The sequence below is a fragment of the Protopterus annectens genome, chromosome 1.part0 (genome assembly GCF_019279795.1).
Source record: "Protopterus annectens isolate FY-2018-M chromosome 1.part0, PAN1.0, whole genome shotgun sequence".
Lineage (NCBI taxonomy): Eukaryota > Metazoa > Chordata > Ceratodontiformes > Protopteridae > Protopterus > Protopterus annectens.
Genome location: NC_056725.1, coordinates 35764664 through 35771599, shown reverse-complemented (window position 1 = coordinate 35771599; position 6936 = coordinate 35764664).

The window sequence follows — 6936 nt, the reverse complement described above, 5'->3', positions numbered from 1 at the left end:
CATATTGGAGAAGTATCTATGAAGATCCTGTGTAACATAACAGATGCTAAATGGATAAAAGAAGTCAAAGAAAGAATAAGAAGTTTAAAGGTACAGGATATGAAATGGGATGAAATAACAGCCAGAGAGATTGAAACAAAGTTAAGAAAAGCCACTAATTGGAAAACCCCAGGCCCAGATGCAGTACCTAACTTTTGGTTTAAAGTATTAACATCTTTGCACGAGGATTTAGCCATGAGTAAGAACTATTTATATGCACACTCTGAACAGACACCACACTGGCTAACAACAGGCAAAACAATGCTCTTACTTAAGAGTGAACCTGCAAGCTAGCCTAAAAATGATATACCAATAACATGCCTTCTAACGACATATAAACTATAGACTACCATTATGTCACAACATTTAATAGAACTACTAGAGCAGTAAGGAGAATTATAAGCAATAAGTTGTGTATACATAGGTCTCTTCCTGAATTATCTTCATTCCTTGACTCTGTTCCTAGTTTTTCATACCACAATTGTCCTAATTTAAAGCAGAAATTATGTTATATGGGCATACATATTATTACGAATAGGAAGATTTTTAACCATCATGGTACCATCCCATGCTATAACTGCTGCTGCTGTGAGCTTATAAGCAAAGATAATGTGTTTGTACACCCATTAACTAAAAATAATTTAAGTTTAGATGCCCTGAAACCTGTAATTCTGTTAATATAGTCTGCTTGGCAACCTTTAGTGCATGCATGGCATTTTATATAGGTAAGTCAGTGAGAAAACTAAAAGAAAGAATTATTGAACACAGGTCTGATATTAAAAGAAATATTAGTACTAATTCATTGGCTAAGCATATGAGTGAGTATGGGACTGAACATAGATTTAATTTTAGGGTAATAGATCAAGTTTTTAGAAACATACGAAGGGGTGACACTAATAATAGGCTGGAAATAAAGGAATATGAATGGATCTTGAGAATGGAGGCTGATGTTTCTCCTGCATTAAATCAAATGGTATCATTAAAGCCTATCGTCAAATATAAACAAATGTGCCTGCATTAGGAACTTGAACTGTGATATTTTTACATATAAATGATATGTATGTATGTATTTTAATTTTATGTATAAAGAATGCTATTGCTTTTAGAAGAATTTTTCTTAATTGATCCTAATTGTTTGTTAATTATTTAATTGTTTGGCTGTGTGTTTTCTATATATAAAGAGGAAGGTTTTCTGCTATTTTATGTACATTGATGAAGGGTTTTTACCTGAAAGCTTTGTCTGATTAAATAGCTTTTTTGTTGAAGTTGCGTTGTCGAGTTCATCTTTCATACTACAGGTTGTTAGATTTGGCAGGTCCTGGACTGGGGTGGATGTCTCCTGAACAGGTGAGAATGTTGCCAGAGAGGATGTTAGAAGCAGCAGAAATAGACATGGTGTCTGGAGAAACATATTTGACATTTCAGTGGTTATAGGAGGAAAGAGTAGGGGATAGTATGAAGTGGATAGAAGTACAGGTTAAGTTAATGAAGGAAAGGGAAGTGGAAAGACAGAGTTATATTTCTAAATAGGTAGTTCTAAAATGTAGTAATGTGAAAGGAAATGGAGAAGTTTTAATGATATTTGAAGTCAGAGTTATAAAGGGCAAAATATAAGTAAGGGTGTTAAATAATGAAATTTAGGTGAGTGTAATCGCATGAAGAGCAGATGTGAAGTTTCTGTGATTGGGAGGGTTGAGAGCATGAGTGGTTATTACTGAGATGTTTAAGTTGTTGCAGTGAGTGGTCCTGTTGATATGTTAAAATTTGCGTTGGGAGCGGCATGCATAGTATAAAGGAAGTGATGTCAGAAGTGGGTAGAAATGGTGGTAGGATGGAGAGCAGATTAAAGCAAAGCTGAGCGGGATCAAAGCAGGTCCTGCATGAAAACAGTTAGGGTCATCAAAAAGTAAGCAAAATGACTGAATACACTTGGACACAGCAACAGCAGTGGCAGTGTTAAAAGCTAACAGTGAAAAGAGGGTAGTATTAACACAAAAAATAAGAAAGACAGTATTAACAAGAGACAGATCAGGACAGTATATCAAATTGCAGTATGAGGGTGCTAATGGAAATAGAACAAGGCCAGTCCAGATGGAAAAAAGGTAGACAGGTAACAGTCAGCAGCCAAAAGATCAGTAGTAGGTCACCGTGCCTTACAACTGAAAGACAGACAGGAGAGTGTCTGGGTACAGCTTTGAGTAATAAATTAGCTCCAGTGTTCTGAATGGGGTAGGATGACAAGCAGAGCAGAGCTAATGCCAGTTCAGATTCTCCAAAAAAACAATCACTGAACAGAACTCAAGTTACAATAAAGTAGCAGCAGTTAAATGAATGAAAGATAAATAGGTAGAAAGATGGGGAGAAAGGGATAAGCTAATTAGATAAGTGAGTGAAAAAGGTAAAGTCAATGAAGCAAGTATGATTTTATGAAGGGGAAAGAGTTAAGAGGAAAAGAAAATCATCAGAACTAACATTTTGTAAATGCTGCTGAACCCTCAAGCAGAAAGCCTCAGCAAACAGGTGGGAAGCACTACGTGTCCAGAACAATTTACACGTACTCATTTAGTGCTTACAATACTGTTCAATAGTCTGAACTGGGACAAAGTTCCTCCCAAAATCCTCAGGCCATAGATTGATTAACTTAAACAAAGTCTAACTGGGGGAGGGGGAATTCTCTTTCTTCAAATGTGCAGTATAGAACTTGACAGTAAGAAAGAGGATTTCTTGGTCTGTTTTTTCATAATACTCAATGTCAACCTTTGAAAATTAATGAAATCAAGTATTGTGAACCACACCATCAAAACATATCTGATAGAAAATATACAATACTTGACATTTCTTTTTTAATCAATTTCAGTTACAGTTAGGCTAACTTTGCAAAAAGTAATGGGTTAATGGTTACATATTTTAATAGTGACTAGTAACATTTATGGGATATTGGGCCAGAGATGATATCTGGGTAGTTACAAGTTTTTTAAGTTACTATTGTGCTGAGGACTTAATTAATTACAAAATTGTAATGGTGAGTATTCATTCCAATATAGGAAAATTATGAAATGAGAGGGATGTGAACATTGTACTTAAAAAAATAAACATTCATTATTATTTTTCTTTTTGGCAGTTTTGCTTTGATTTTTTCTTCCTTGCTCACTTGTAGGCAAAATGACACCAACTTGCAGTACTCAGACAGAAAAGAGATGTGGTTGAGCAAATAACTGAACAGAAATGTCATTGAACTGCAGAAATACATAGGCAGCAAACAGAGTTGCACAAGTAACTGAGAAAGAACAATCAGTCTTTAACATGTTAATGGCAACAGTGAATTCACTCCAAATGCAGAAGATAACTCATCATTATATCTTCTAGTAGCTCCAATGGTCATGGGAAAATGATGAGATTCAGCAGCTGAAGATTTCACGATAGTCTCAGGCAGATCCTGGCTGTATGTACCAAGCCGGCTCTGCAGTATCGGCACTTGTGCAATTCAACAAGTATATTGTATTCCTTTCATCTGCCTGTAAAATGCATGATCGCGGTTGTATATGTAAAATTATTATAGTTGTGATTTCTGCCCAAACTGTGGTCTAGAGTCATCCTGTTTCTTTCTCCTTCATTTTAGAATGAAATATTTGTAACATGTAACTGTTTCTGTTTCATTCTTGAGCTGAATTTTGTTGAATCTATTTATATTAACAGCTTTATTTTATTTAGTATTTTTAACTGGGATAGCCCAACAGGGATGTCTTGCATACCCCTTTTCAGTGGAGGTCCAAGGGGAAAAGCTCCACACAAAATATGTACAATTAAGCAAATGATTCCACAGTACAGTCATACAACATTCAACACGCGTATTGATACAGTAAGTCACAGTATAAATAAAACAATATAGAAGCTTTGCAGCACAATATCCACTTTGCAAAGCAAACTTACATAATATTCACTTTACAAAACAAGACAGTAGAGCAGGGAGTTCTTACGTACAAAAGAATTATTTAAACCCCTTTGTGTTAAAAGAATATATAACCCTTGGAGACAGAATAAGGAGGATGTGTTATGATGTTATGCTTGGAGTTGATCATGACTGGTTGAGATGCTCTTTCAGCTGTAGCGTGACTCTAGAGAGATTATCTATTTGTTTTAGATGGAGTGGAATGAAGTGCCATAGCTTTGCAACATGGACATATAAAGACTTGCATGTTGAATTTGGTGAGTTATTTGTTATAAGGATAGATTGCCAAGTGGAATAAGGATTTCTGGTTGTTGGTAGTTTTGTAATGTATTTTGAAGGGATGAACAGTTTTCAGGGAGACAGCCTGGAGTCTGAGCACTTAGTAACTGCAAATAGATGAGTTGATTTGGAAACTTTAGCCATGTTAATTTGCTCAGGGCTAGATAGTGGTGGCAGAAGGAGGGCAGGTTTGTTTGCAGATTTAGAAAATATATTGTAACATGAGTCCAGTTAAGATTTTAGTGCTGATTTAAGATAGGAGATGTATACAGAAGTAGGTAGACAAATACTATTGTTTTTTCTAGTGTTATTGGTAAAGTAGGATTTGGATCTACAGAGGGCAGCTAGTTTTTGGTGTGTACTTTTATCACTTGAGATATGTGATAGTCAAATTTCATGTTTTTGTTTTGTATGACAATTAGTCATTTTGTTTAGGAACAAGGTGCTGTGAAGTGTTGTTTTAGAGGTCTGAAAGGTGTTTTGGTGTGGATAACAAGCTTGTTTTTTGTGAGTGGGGACTGCATAGGAGATGAACCATGTTTCAATAAAAAATAAAGAGTCTTGAGTATTTTTTTTTTTTAATTTGGTGAGGGTTGAAATGGAGCTGATAAGTTTGAAATCATCTGCATACTGTACAATACAGGCATGTTTAGAAGCCTTGTAAAGTATATCTGTGGAGATATTGAATAGCAGGGGACTAAGATTGATCGGTGTGACACAGCTATAGAGATGGGTAGGAAGGAAGAATATGTTTGTTACCATTTGACTGCCTGTTTCCAGTCAGAAAGCTAACTATAGAACCAGGATGTCACTGGTAGGAGTGATTTAGTGAAGATAGTTCATCAAGCAGCTCTTGGTGTGAAACTGTGTGAAATGCCTTAGATAGATCTTACAAGATGGAGGAAACTAGGTGGCCTTTGCGCCTCTCTTTATTTATAATGTTTGTGAAACTGAAAAGTGCAGAAGTGGAACTATGTTTGGGTCTGAACCTGTGTTATGTATCTGTGAAAGATTGCTTTTAGTTAGGTAAGCCATTAGTTGGGAATGTCTACAGTTTTCAAAAATTTTTGCTAGTGGATATAGGATAGCTGGATACAGGGTCTGTAGTTTGAGAAATCCATAGCTATTCCTCCTTAATGCAGGTATATTATATAGGAAGTTTTCCAGTGAAGGGAGGTAGCGTTCACTAATGGAATGGTTAATAAGGATAGATATGAGCTATACTAAGGCATTTGCTGTGATTTTTAGGTATTCTGTCAGTAGGTTGTCAGTTGGTAGGGTTGTTGATTTTAGTTTTCATAGATTTCTTTAACAGTTGAGGTTGGAATGCTTTGGAAGTGGGATACAGCCTCTTGGGTTTCAGATTTTATTGGGAGAGTAGGAGTGGAGGAAGGGTTGTTTTTGAATAGAGAAAATACGATTTGAATGAAATGAGATGAACTGGTTGGCTATTGTATCAGAGTTGTTAGTAATTTTTGGAGTTGGTATATTTAACTAAATTGTCTTTAAAAGCTTATTGATGGAGTTTCAAAAAAATTAATGGTTTTGCTGGAGATTAAAATAGTGAAACTGTTTATCATATTTATTTTCAGTTTGGTGCAGTTTCTCATTTGTTTAAATTTTTCAAAAAGAGATTGAGGTTCTTAGTCTGGGTGTGGGTTTAAAGTTTATTCTTTCTGTTCTAAGTGGGAGTGTCTATATTACCTGATCAAATATTTAGGTTAGCGAATACTTAAACGTCGATCTGGTAATATCAAAAAATTAAAACAGTGAACAGCCAATTTAACTTAGGGAATGAATTTCCTCGGCCGCAAAAAAAAAAAAAAAATTTAAAACAAAATGAAGTGGGGGGCTTTGTCCCACCCCCACCCACCTAACTAAATATACCAACTCTGAGATCGTTCTACAGTGAGGAAAGGGGTAAAATTCGTATAACAGCCAAGGGAATTCTTTCCCTCTGTTAAACCATCCGTTCTCATTTTTTTGCTTTCACTATTACCAGATCGATGTTTAGGTATTCGCTAACCTAAACGTTTGATCAGGTAATAGGAACCCTAAGTGGGATGTGTATATTTAATATGTTTAGCAGAGTGGTACCAAGACTATATTGTCCACAGGCACAGTTTTTAGAGGGGACTAATGACATTTTTAGTGTGTTTATGAATATATCTTTATTGAAAGAGGCTATGTAATGTACTTGGTGTAAATTATTTTTATTTATACTGTTATAACTAACTGCAAAAGTAGGCAGGTGATCACTTATAATATCAAGTAAGCAACCATAAAGGCTGACATTATAGTGATTGTTGGTTAGAATCCAGTCTAGTACATACTTTCTACCACTGCTTTTATGTATTTATAGCCTAGGAGAAACCATAGGTGTATATTGGGCTGGATGCTGTTTCTGAGTTAACATGCTGATACTTAACATTAAGATCTCATAATATAATAGTTTATTGAGGGATGTTATTGGAAAACCAGCACAGGATAGCTTCAGGTATCAGTGTATTATTGCCTAGGGGAATGTAAAGAGTTGCGATACATATAGACTTTTGCTTGTTTATTCTGCAGTAGGAGATTAGGAGTTTTGCTTTCCAGAAGCTGGGAATTGTATTAGGGTAAAGTGTTACATCAAGTGTATTTTTGAAATTAATTGCTATTGCACCTGC